This window comes from Leptonychotes weddellii, chromosome 8 (assembly GCF_054177405.1).
Source record: "Leptonychotes weddellii isolate Sample4059 chromosome 8, ASM5417740v2, whole genome shotgun sequence".
Taxonomy (NCBI): domain Eukaryota; kingdom Metazoa; phylum Chordata; class Mammalia; order Carnivora; family Phocidae; genus Leptonychotes; species Leptonychotes weddellii.
Genome location: NC_138376.1, coordinates 110,186,851 through 110,200,024, shown reverse-complemented (window position 1 = coordinate 110,200,024; position 13,174 = coordinate 110,186,851). Strand labels below are relative to the sequence as shown.

The 13,174-nt window shown below is 39.4% G+C and overlaps 1 protein-coding gene across 6 annotated transcripts in view; it reads left to right on the top strand.

The window, feature by feature from the left end:
* The window catches only part of HIVEP2 (HIVEP zinc finger 2), a 198,882-nt gene that overhangs the window by 58,914 nt on the left and 126,794 nt on the right, over positions 1-13,174 (top strand). Inside the window, exon 1 of one of the 6 annotated variants that reach the window (XM_081827420.1) lies at positions 42-7,918. The exons of the other annotated variants lie outside the window; for them this stretch is intronic. The gene's annotated coding sequence lies outside the window, so the exon portion shown is untranslated. Of the gene's footprint in view, positions 1-41; positions 7,919-13,174 lie in introns of those variants that run through there. 6 annotated transcript variants of the gene reach the window in all.

Sequence of the window (13,174 nt, the reverse complement as noted above, 5' to 3'; positions counted from 1 at the left end):
TTAATTTCTCTTTCTTCTGTCTTGTTGTTGGTATATAGAAATGCCACTGATTTCTGTGGATTGATTTTATATCCTGCCACTTTACTGAATTCCTGTATGGGTTCTAGCAGTTTTGGGGTGGAGTCTTTTGGGTTTTCCACATAAAGTATCATATCATCTGCAAAGAGTGAGAGTTTGACTTCTTCTTTGCTGATTCGGATACCTTTTATTTCTTTTTGTTGTTTGATTGCTGAGGCTAGGACATCTAGTACTATGTTGAATAGCAGTGGTGATAGTGGACATCCCTGCCGTGTTCCTGACCTTAGAGGAAAGCTCTCAGTTTTTCCCCATTGAGGATGATATTCACTATGGGTTTTTCATAGATGGCTTTTATGATATTGAGGTAGGTACTCTCTATCCCTACACTCTGAAGAGTTTTAATCAAGAAAGGATGCTATACTTTGTCAAATGCTTTTTCTGCATCTATTGAGAGGGTCCTGTGGTTCTTGTTCTTTCTTTTATTAATGTGTTGTATCACATTGATTGATTTGTGGATGTTGAACCAACCTTGCAGCCCAGGAATAAATCCCACTTGGTCGTGGTGAATAATCCTTTTAATGTACTGTTGGATCCTATTGGCTAGTATTTTGGTGAGAATTTTTGCATCCATGTTCATCAGGAATATTGGTCTGTAATTCTCCTTTTTGATGGGGTCTTTGTCTAATTTTGGGATCAAGGTAATGCTGGCCTCATAAAATGAGTTTGGAAGTTTTCCTTTTATTTCTATTTTTTGGAACAGTTTCAGAAGAATAGGTATTAATTCTTCTTTAAATGTTTGGTAGAATTCCCCTGGGAAGCTATCTGGCCCTGGGCTCTTGTTTGTTGGGAGAGTTTTGATTACTGCTTCAATTTCCTTAGTGCTTATGGGTCTGTTCAGATTTTCTATTTCTTCCTGGTTCAGTTTTGGTAGTTTATACATCTCTAGGAATGGATCCATTTCGTCCAGATTGTCTCATATGTTGGCATACAGTTGCTCATAATATGTTCTTGTAATTGTTTGTATTTCTTTGGTGTTGGTTGTGATCTCTCCTCTTTCATTCATGATTTTATTTATTTGGGTCATTTCTCTTTTCTTTTTTATAAGTCTGGCCAGGGGTTTAATCAATCTTATTAATTCTTTCAAATATCCCCAGTCCCTTCTTAAGTGGCAGTCCAGCACTGAGGACAGAGCCTTGGGGAAATGCCGGCTTTCTTGTTGCATTTTAAACCAGTGGAGTTTGGGGTTATTCAGCATATCCATTTTTTTTAAACCAATGATGTTCTATCACAGGATATGATGATTGATCCCTTTAAAATATTGCCCACATATTTTCCCATTGATTTGTTATATCCTTCCAATAAACTACATTTAATTAAGATAGGGACATCACGTTGGTCTTTTCATTGATTTGCATTCTGTGTCTGAATATGTGCCCTTAGAACACAGTCCCTTTAAGAACCACTAGCTCTCAGCAAAAATAACCTAGAGCAGCTCAGGTTACTGCCAGGCTCCAAAGACTCTTCAGGGGGTCAGGTTGCTTATTTCTCTGGCACCTGCCTCAGCAGAGACATAGGAAGAGCTTACTCTGTGCCAGTAGAGGGGGTCTCTGTGGTTGTGGGTCCCGGAGTGCCACCGTTAGCTAAGCTCCATCAGCCATGACTTGTTCTGGACTCGCCCTCCACTCATGGTAGAAAGCTTCTTGTGGGGCCACTTAAGTTGCTTTTAAAGTAATTGTAACCCTGTCCCTGGGCCTGGATGTTGGAACCTGTCTTCCTATCAACCTTGGGTTTTGTACTGTTTCTTTGAAAAATAAAAAATGAAAAAGATATTAAAAGCTACCAAAACAAACATGCATCTTCCATCCCCAAAGTGAAAGTGTAGCCGTGAAGTGAGGGAGTCACAGGAGGACACACCCTTTTCCTTGGGACCCCTCATGCCTGCATATGTCTGTCTTGCTAGCCTTTCTTGTAGGGCAATGTTTTTGCTGGCTGTACATAAGCCAAGTGATCAAAGAATAAGCAGGGCCTAATGCTCTCTAAAGATAAACCAACAAACAAATGGAATGAACTCCTTAATTAGGTCCAGTTTGTTCAACTGTGAAAAAACCGTGAGATATCTGAGGAGGCAGTACGATGTATGAGAGAGGATAGAGAACCAGCCAGGACTTAGACCATCTGGAGCCTCATCTCAGCTCTGTTTCTGAAGTAGCCAAGTTGTGAAATGATAGCATTATTAACAGCGAGGTGGATCTGTGAGAGACTCACATTCTGTGAGGTCCAGAGAGGTTGGGTGACTTACCTGAAGTTACTCAGCTAGTTGCAGTACATGTGGACCCACAGCCCAAGTGCACACATCATTACTCTCCATTACACTGCAAAGGCATGGTCCAGAGTCAAGGACTCTCCAAGCCCCTTTCCTTACCTATAAATGGAGATCATACTACCTGATACTTAACCTTTTTTGTAAGGTGTTGTAAGGATCTGCTGAGTGCGGGTAAAAACACTTTTTAAAACTATTAAACTATATATTAATATTAACCAATATTAAATTATATATACACACATAATAGTCATGCAAATGGTTTAGCTGAGAAACTTATAAAAATAGCATTTAACTGTACCTTTTTTATTGTCACAGTTCATAATAGTATGTTCTGGTGCGATACCTAATATTTTGTTAAAATTCTTCTTGTGGGGGCACATGGATGCAAATCTGGATTCTCTTTTGGAAATGTGAAACACTATGAAATTCCCTGGAGTATAATGGCAAGAACTCTAAACATGGAGTTACTAACCTGATAGTTTTACCTACTAACCGTATTATTTCTTTGCCTTTCCAAAAAATGGGAATAATAAAATTATTGGCCTATCTTGAGTTGTCCTGAAGATGACTTTAAGAATGTGAAAGCACAGAAAGTAAAGGAACTATTATTACCAAATATTGCTGAGGGCCACAGACCCTGTCCCTCTAGCACATATGGTATAATAAAGGAGACAGGTCAAGTATTCGAAAGCAAATTTCAACATTATCTGACTTTGGTGTCAGATAGATTGTATATTGTAGTTATTGATCACAATGAATAAAATGAATCCTTTTATTATAGTTTATGAGTGGGCACGTAATCATCCTTGTAAAATTATTAGTTTTTCCTTATAGACGTTTACCCAAATTGTCAAGACGTATGTATGGTGCACCTCATATGTATAGGACGTTATGTACTGTAATAATACAGAAGGTAGAGATTTAAATGTTATTTTTGCAACTGTCTCAGTTATACCATTTGCACTATATTTATATGTCTGATTTATCTCATATGATTATTACAGATATTTGTGAGTTGTATTAATGTTACCACTCTTTGACAGATTGGAGGTCCAAAGATTTTCACAAGAGCTCATGGAATGTGAATGGCAGAGCTGGGATTTGAAGCAAGGTCTTGGGCTCCCAAATCCTATGCACTTGCCACTGTAATCTTTCTCTCTGGGTTGTGTTGGGGGTTCCATTCTCTAGACTGTATTCTTCATTCATTTCTTTTTTTTTTTCTTATTTATTTAAATATTTATTTATTTATTTGAGAGAGAGAGCACGAGCGGGGTGAAGGGCAGAGGGAGGAGACTCCCCGCCCAGCAGGCAGCCCGACCAGGGACTCGATCCCAGGACCCTGGGATCACGACCTGAGCCGAAGGCAGACACTTAGCAGACTGAGCCACCCAGGCGCCCCTCTTCATTCGTTTCTTTCATTGACACAGTCATTCACTTAACACGAATACTCTCTGTGGAACTCTGTCATATGATCTTCTCATACTTTGGGATAAATCTCTTTGGATAGGATGAACTGTTTTAGGTCTGATTTTTTTAACAGAAAGAGAAGTATTGATCTTGAACCTTACCAAAAAACTGATTTGAGTGGAAGGAGAGGAGACAGCACCTAAAGGGGGAACCACTGAAGTCAGAGTGGCAGTAAATCCTCACTGTCCAGTAAGGTAGCCCCCGATCTCATGGGGCTATTTACATTTACATTAAGATTAAAAAATCAGTTCTTCAGTCCCACCAGCCACGTATGGTTATTGGCTACACACATGGTAGCGGACAGCACAGATCTATAGGTCTGTGTATAGTCAGCAGCGCTGAAACAGATAATTTTGCTGTCTGATATATGTGTGTATGTACACTCGATCATTGGAAATGAAATTATCTGTTACACATTTCTACTTAAGACGTAGTAATAGCTACCATTTACTGGGCACCTTCTCCGTGAGCACCAGCTGTTGTCGGAGGCATGTCACGTATATTATTCTATTTCATCCTGACAATGTTTTGTAGATTGGGAACCTAAGGTTTAAAGAAGTTATGTAATTGCCTGAGATGGCTGTGGGTGGAACCCATTGTTCTGCCATGCTGTCTCTCTACGTAGTCCAGTTGGACTACATCAGGAGCGTTGTCCTACCATTCGGTAAATGTGCAGGCACTCACTCTGCTGGGAGCTGGAGATGCATGCAACACCCAGCACAGCACAGCTGCTGATATCAAGCAGCTCCAAACCAAATAGGGTTCCGATGCATAATGAATAATTATGATCCTCTAGGGTGGTCTCTGATGCAGGACTTCAGGGGAAGCAACCAGGAGCCATTGAAAGGTTTAATCCGATGAGTGCCACAGTCAGATTTATGTTTTAGAAAGGCAACTTTTGGTACTGTAGGATAGTTATTGTATTTACCTAGGGCAAGGAATGTTGAAAGCTAAGACTGAGGTCATGGTGGTGGAGTTAGAGAGAAGACAGACTAGGGAGAGAGGCGTCACTTGGTAAAATTGTCAAGCTGTGGTGATTAGAACTGAGGGCAAGGAGAAGTTAAAGATGACTCTCACGTGTTGACCGCGGGTGTTTGGTGAAAGTTTGGCCTCATCAAAGGAGATTAGGTGTGAGGAAAAGGTTATGTGCGTGTGTGTGCTCACACGTGCTCATGTAGGTGCGTTGCATGATGGGAAAGGGTGAAGATGATGGCTTAATTGACCACAGGTCATAAAATCTCCAGAAAGCAATCATATCTGCTAAGTGGAAAAGTCTGCTGTTAAACAATGAGACATTTTAAGTATGTGATTAAATAAATTAAAAATAAAACAGAATCCTGCCATAATACTGAGCCTGGAAGGGAGAACTAACCTTATAGTCTGAATGTGATGGGTCTGTCCTAGGTTGGGCCCAGGATAGTGAACTAGGGATGCATTTTCCCATTTTTTTTATAGAGCCACGGCATGTAAAAAGATTTATTATCATGGTTTTCTGTGAGTGACATAGAGAGTGGATATAAATACAGCTTCTAGAGAGCCTAATGTTGAAAAAGCAGATTTTTTTTTTGCTACATTGTCTTCAGCATATCCTTCCCAACCCAACCCCCAGTTCTGTCCAGATAATTAAATAATCTGGTCTTAATTTAGTGACGAGTTGATTGTGTTGTTTGATATTTCAAAAAGATAAAAGTTAGCAAGTGCCCCTTGACATGGTTTTTGGCATTTCTTAATATCAAGCAGTGGTTTAAGTTCTTTGTTACAGCAGAAAATAATGTCACAGAATTAACTTATCGTAATGATAGCATGGGCTCTACTGTAGGGTAAGGAAGTTCCATTTTCTATAAGAAAAAATCAGTTGTGCTGCTGATAGTAAATTTGAACAGGCGTGGAATTACTAAAACCAGGAGTGCTGATGGAAATAATTTCTTATGGAACTCGATCTGTGATCTCTGGATTGATAGGTTATGTCTGTGCAGTTTGAAACAGTGCTGCTTTGGAGATTGGCTTTGTTTTAAAATTATTTGAGGATCCTGAATTCAGACTTGACCAGCATAGATCACCATGACTGAAGGCTGTCAGATGTATGATGCACGGTGAAATCTGATTATTTCTGGGTGCCTTGTCTAGTTTTTGAGCTATTTAAAAACATGAGCTTCTGTATAATTCATGAAAGATTTTTGGTCTCTGAGTCAGTTAAGTGCACTCTCTCTTCTTCAGCAAACACAAATATGTCTCATTATCTTGTCTGTTTGATTTTTCTCCTGTTTTTAAAATTTTTTTCTTTATGCATTTTCAAAAATGAATATTGAAACTTTATGAAATAAAATAGACCCTAGATTTAATTTGTTTTATTATTCTACATTTTATGTGAGGAATTAATTGCTGAACTGTTGGTGGTTTTTGCAATATTTGTGAGTGGGTGATTACAGGTACACATGTGTTTCTTCAAAATTGCCTTAGCAGTGCTCAACTAGAGGGCACTAGTGAACATTTCCGTTTAGATTCTTTAAACTAGGCCACATACTGTTGACACATATGCACAGGAGAGAAACGTGAACGCTTTGCGAAATCTTAGTACTAAAAATAATTTTCACTTGTATTTATAGCAGTGTTATCATACTTGAGGAAAGTGATGTAGAACCTACCAGTATAGGAAGAAAAATGTCATCTAGTTCCTGTTGCTGGAAAAGTACCCTCTAGAATAAAGCCCTTATATTTGTCAAAAGTTATGGCAATGTTGCTAATAGGTGTTTGCCAATTTTGTGGGCGGGATAGTTAATATCAATAAGCACTGAGATAAATTCTATCACAGAGAAATATTCTGTAGCTAGTAATTAACTGGGTAACAATGCAAATCTGTCCATTATTGGGAAAGGAACAGTAATTAAGACTAACAATAACAACTAGGGTATGCAAGTTCGGCGGCAGAATTTTGGGTTCTGTCATTGAGAGTTGCCTTTATTGTTCATTGTGTCAGAACATTTGTTTAAAGGAGCCCGGGAAGTGAGCAGTTTTATATATTCAAATATTAAAATGTGCAAAAATCCAGCATTTTCTAATATGAAAACTATGTGAAAGGCCTTTCTATGCAGGGTAACTGTGCATATGTTTGAGTGGGAGGAAAAAGAGAACAGATGACTTGAAACTATTAAAATTGTTACACATGTAAAAAGTTAGTTTCCTCATAAAATAAAAAAAAAACCCAGGATTTTAGTCTTAGTTACCATCTTACTTGTCACTCAATTAAAATATTTGTACATAACATTTCATTGACTCATTTATTCATTCACTTACTTGGCAAACAGTAATAATGCCTACTATGTGTAAGATACCATAGTAGGTGTATCTGATCGATGTGATAATTATGTCTAAATGATCAAACCAATGTAGGAAAAAATATAATTGCAAATACGGTATGCAGAATGTCAGTTTCATTGGTGAAACTTGCAATTAAGCTCAGCTCTCCTTAAAAGCATGTTTTAAAAGGATATAGATGCAGAACTGCAATTTATGTTATTTTCCTAACATTTATTTGGAAAGCAATGGATGTTATTTTTCTTTGGGCCAATTAAGTATTCATGTTTGGGGAGCTTGCTTTAAAAAAGAGGGATTGTTATATGAGGGAGAACATGAATAAAAGAGAAGATTACGTGGCATTTTGTAAGATAGTTGGCGGTCCCTTTTAATGCTTATAAAATTGTGTTAAAATTTACTAAACAGCTTGTTATTGCAGGCGCTTATTTAAACCAGCTATTTGTGGTTATGTCTGTTGAGGAAGCTTAAAACTTCAACTCTCTCCAGCCGTTAAACTGCAGCACGTTGACTTCAGGTCTCTTGTAAGAAAGTCTAAATGTAGGCTGTTGAATAATCCCTTTGAGGGCCCTGTAACTATTTTTATGCCTGGATATGCGTCATCAGTGGGTATTTTCTCTGGTGACTTGCTTACATCAGGTCTCCTACCATACATTCTATCAGTGAGTGACTTATGATTGATGGGAACCACGGCTGTTGTTTAGCTTTATCTGTGACCTCAGCGAACGGACAACAGGAATTTCCAGGCTGTTAAATTCTCTGAATGCTTGAAGACAGGGGCTCACGGTGTTGATCCAGGCAGGTAGCAGAGTGCTATTATTCACCAGCGGGTGATGGGAGGAGGGACAAGAGAAGAAAGGGGAGGGAGAAAGAGGGAAGGGAGGGGGAATTCCTTTTGTGAGCAGCGGCAGTTCTGGCTCAGCTGGTTCCTTAGCCCTGCGAGGCTGTGTGTGGGGAAAGGTGCATTTCCGGAACCTGAGAAAGCGGACAGTCAGAACCTTGCCATGGAGGCACCCAGGGACTCGGTGGGGTTGGCCGGGGAAGGCACTGAGTTCTCTTTAATGACCTGGGCTTTTGTTTTTCAAATCAGCTCGCCAGATTTTATCCACGAGAGCCCTGGAGTGTTAGGATCCTGTTTAGAAATAGGGGCTTTGAATTGAGAGGTGTGCCAGCATTCCTAGTGATCCGTGGGAATCTGTGTTGTCTTTCATCTGGATCTGTTTGGAGGTGATTCTCTGAAAGTTAGCCTGCACCTCACATCGATGGGCTTTGGGGAGTAGAGCCGGGCACTGGTGGACCCGTGTGGAAAGGAATGATAACTGCATTCACAAACATGTTTTCTCATTTTCTTCTTTCTCCCCATGTCTTTCTTACACCTGTGCGAGTGAGGCTCCTGAACTATCTCACCAGCCTGTCAGCAGCTACGTTGGCTTCCCAATTCGCGAACCCATCTCCTAAACTTTTTTCCTAGTCCTGTCTTCCTTCCCATCTCCTCCTTTACTGCCTCTTTCTCTTTTCATCTCCTCTCTCTCTCTCTCTCTTTCCCTGGTGTTGCTTTGTTGGCAAAAACAGTTCTTGACCTCTCGCTGAGTTAAAGAAGAGCAGATTGTATGCAGATGGCCCGAGGTACACATGTAAATCAAACCACTCTGCTTTGCCCGGGTTTTCAGGCTATCTTTTCAGCAATGATTTTATCTTTTAAATGACAATTAGACAAAATTAAAACATTCCTTTTAGTGTGAAGCAATTACATCATTTAAGCATTTAGGCAAAATTGGTTTTATGATCTTTTAAAAAGACTTTCTTTATGGAAAAACAACATTGATTGATTTGGCTTTAGCAAGTCTTATTCCTTTATTTTTTCCCCCCAGAATGAAGGCATAGCCCCTTGATGTAACAGATTACCAAGGCTACTTGTCACTGTAACTAATTTCTTAATGGCTTTCCTCCTAGGAACCAAATTCAGAGATATATCCCAGAGCCTAGGACCCTGAAACAGGTGCTATGTGGGGCAAATAAGCCCTAGTGGAGAGATTTTTGTTTCTTTTTTGCCTCTTACAATTCCATTGGGTGGGCATGGGCACACGTAATTACTTTTATAGCCTCATTTCCAATTAGCTGTACTAATGGTAAAAATCTTTCCAACTATCCAGTCAGATTGTTTTAATTTTCAACAGTTAAAATTCAGATGATTGGAGAAAGAAAAATGAGTGCCACTATCAACCTCACCTACAAAAACTTTCCTTTCAAAAACTTGCTTTTTGAATAAAGAGTATGACTCACGACAAGCAATTTATAATTTGAAATTTGCAAAAGATTAAAATTCAGTTTCATGGGTTTTGAGTCTTTAGTCGTTGAATGAATTAAGCCTTCATAATGCATCTAAGTAGAAAGAAGTCATTAAAATTTTGGTGAGATCCATTGTTTATGTTTATTTCAGCCTACTGTCCCCCAGGAGCCATTGGTCACTTGCTTTATTTTCATAAGAATGACATTATATGAAAAAGATACATTTGGGGGTTAGTTCAGATGCTAACATTCCTTTTTGCATATGTTGTAGGGGATGTTATTAGAAGCTCTAAAATTCTTCACCTTCTCTTTAAAATGTATGTATGCTTTTATGTGGAGGAGTGTGAGGGCAGAACCAAACATGGAGGAGGGCTATGTATTCTTCATTAAAAATATATTTCACAAAAGATTATAGTCTGTGTGGGAGGGAAATCGCTGCTTGTCTGTTGATTGCATTGTGCTTATTCCGTATAAGAACTATTTGAGTTTAGTCAGGATAACCTCATTTGGATAATCTGATGACTGCTTCTGCAGGGAGAAGAGAATATAATTTCAAGGCTGCATACTGATGGGCAATGGTAATTATTCTCTTTTTGGCAGAGCTTAGCATGGAATCTGCTTTGGTATTTTTATAACTACATATGCAAATCTTTTCTTCCAAACCTTTTTTTTTTCTCTCCCCATGTGCAGAGCTTTTTGTAATCTTCAAGACTGTGAAATCCCAAAGGTGTAATATCTAATGATACCAGTGAATGATGATGTGTAAACCTAAGTTAGAGCAAAATCTTGGCTTGAAGTCTTTTTGTTAAAGATCCTTTACTGCAAATGAATTCCACTGTATACTTGGTTTCTATGGAGACACTTTTATTACTTATGGATAATCAGATTGCTCGAATGTAGATGAGTGATTGGTGTATCGACTTTGGTCAGTGCAGCTGATAGTTTCCTGGTTAATATGTTATCCTTTAACTAAGGTTCCTATTATGTGGTAGGGCTTACAAGGGTGATGCAGACACCAAGCCTACCTAAAACACTGAGGTGATATGACAATTTTACCTTCTTATAGGTATGTTGCTCTAGTATTAAATAAGGAAAAAAGAAACCCTCAAAATCACCGACAATTAGGATAATACCTGAGTGATAGTGTCAGAACAATTGAATGACCCACTTACAAGGCTCATTCTGGGAGGGTGTAAAAATATTTCATTTGGCAAATGATTCTTCCACTTCTTACTAGGTAACTGGTACATTAATAGCATTGAAGGATTCCTTAGTTTTATGAATTCTTCTTAGTGATTATTCAAGTTTTAAAAAGTTTTATATCTTACTGTCATCATTTACAGATGAAGATTAAGAGGCCTCATAAACCAATGAGCTTTATACTCAAAACACATGGTCTTCACAGTGGCTAAAGGACAAGCCCTCTCATTGGAGATGATCTGTTGGGGCTTAGGAGCTGGAAGGCTCTAACCTCCTATGTGTGATGTCAGGAGAGAGCTTGGTGATGTTGGGCACAGTCCTTCTGCAGCCCCGATAATGGAAACCAAACTGCTAATTAGTTAGGGCGATGTTTGCAGCTTTACATGTGTTGTCTTAATCTTCCTGTGACGGAGGTTGGCAGCGTCCCTCAGTGACTGATGCATGGATCCACCATGAGGTACTCAGATTTCTACAACAAGATGTCCTCATTTGAGTCAGCAGGGTAGAAGTCCCTAGTGAGTGGTGACAAAGGGAAGGGCTTTCATAGAATAGGAGCCTGGAAGTTCAGGGATAGATGAAAAGCACTGTGTAGACAACAGTGGATGGACATAGATGTATTTGTAGTGGAAATATTTTATATTCTACTCTTTTCACTTAGTCTGGAAGAAGATATATTTTCTATAAAAGAAAACTTTGTGTGGGTCTAACGATCCTGAAAGCAGGAGCTTAGAGGCCATTTTATTTTAAATGCAAGCAATGGATCTCAGGTCCAAGAATTTTCATCAAAGGCATTCTTCTAACTTACTAAAGTTACATGATGCTATCTGATTGCCTCAAAACTGAAGGATGGATAGGAATATCTTCTAAGCACATGTGTGGGGGGATTCTTGCCATATGTCAGGCAGGTTACTCTATCTTCACTCATCTTCTCAAATTCACTTGCTGCAGAATTTTATTTTAAAGATTTCCCTTTTTCCAAACCTGTAGATTTTTTACTGGACATTGAAACATTCTTAACATGGAGATTTATAGATATTTAAATAACTAATTGCCCACAAGGACCTCATTTTCTGTAAAATCACAACCTGACTTCTGTGTGAAGTAGGTAAGGTCATATTGAAAATGGTTTTCTTCTGTTATTTAGGTTAGTTTTATATGAGTTGAGAGGTATTCATAAGACCACACAGCATAGTCCAATAAATGATTTATCTTCCTCCTGGGGGAATAACTTCAAGAAAAGCCAGGAATATATATTACCAAGCATGAAAAAGGATCTTTGCCTTTTTCACTGTAAAGAATAAGATAAAAATCTCTGTCCTCAAGAAACTTGAGTCTAGTATGGGGAGAAGACTGCATATGTCCCGTGCTTGATCCAAACCGAGCACTAGAGGCCTCAAGGATGACTGAGATTTGAGCCCCAGTGGCCAAGGAATGAGGGTCCCAAGAACAGAGAAAAGAAAGGAAAAACCACTGGGGCAAAGACAAATTTGATTTTATGTAACTGCTCTGTCCAGATAGGGCCATGAGGAACCTGTGGTTATAATTGTGGCTTTGAGTTGTGCCTGGGCAGTGATGGGTGGGAGGAATCAAAATACAGAGCCCAGCGAGAGGCTGAACTTTGTCTGGACACTTGGTCAGAGTGAAAGCCATGTAGGCTAAAGGGACAGATCTGGGACTAGGGTCTCAGTGGAATGGGTCAGTTTTCCCCATTTGTAATGAAGTGCTGAAGCAAACCTTTCTCTTTTAGGTGAAAGGCTGTCTTAGAGGAAGGGCACTAAATGACGTTAAAGGTGTAAAGCCCTCAGGCCTCAGAGAACCTGAACTTTTAAAGGCAAGTAATGATTCCTGAGAAAAGAGGCTTCTTTGTCATTAATGTAGGACACATTGGTGACTGTGTCTGGTGGCAAAGGCTTCCCTGTCAATCCCACTTGAGGCTCAGTTGTCCCCACTGGGAGGGTCAAATTCCTCTCTGACCTTTGTTCCTTCTCACTGGAGTCTTTTTTTTTTTTTGTGAAGCTTCACCCTCCTGGAGCAGGATTCAAGTTGTGGGACTCTTAGCAAGAGTGTTGAGTTTGGATCCTAGTGAGAATAATCAAAATATGTCAATATTCTCCTGTGTTTGTTGATGGCAATTAGTCTCCATTGGAAAGTGAACAAAAGGGGAATATAAAGGAGCTGAGTTTAGAACCCTGGGAAATACTTTGATTTTGGGGATAGGAAGAAAAATAGAACCTGATAAAGAGGAGCAGCAAGGGGGTAGGTGGAAGCCAAGAAAAGCCAAGTAATAGGAGAGATGGATTATAGGATTTCCAAATATCATCAATGTCACTCATACAGTATACATTGAGGATGTTCTAGATGCCAGGCCATGGGCTAGCTTCTGTGGATACAGTAGTGAACCAGACATCATCCTCATCCTGAAAGAATTCATTGGAAGTTGGAGATCACAACCCAGGTGGCACTATTCAGTGGTTTTTGCTGGTATTGCCATGTAACCCAGGGAAACAGTGAAAGCAGCCTGTGGGGTGAGCCCCATTTGGAGGGGGGTGGGGCATGAGAAGGTGG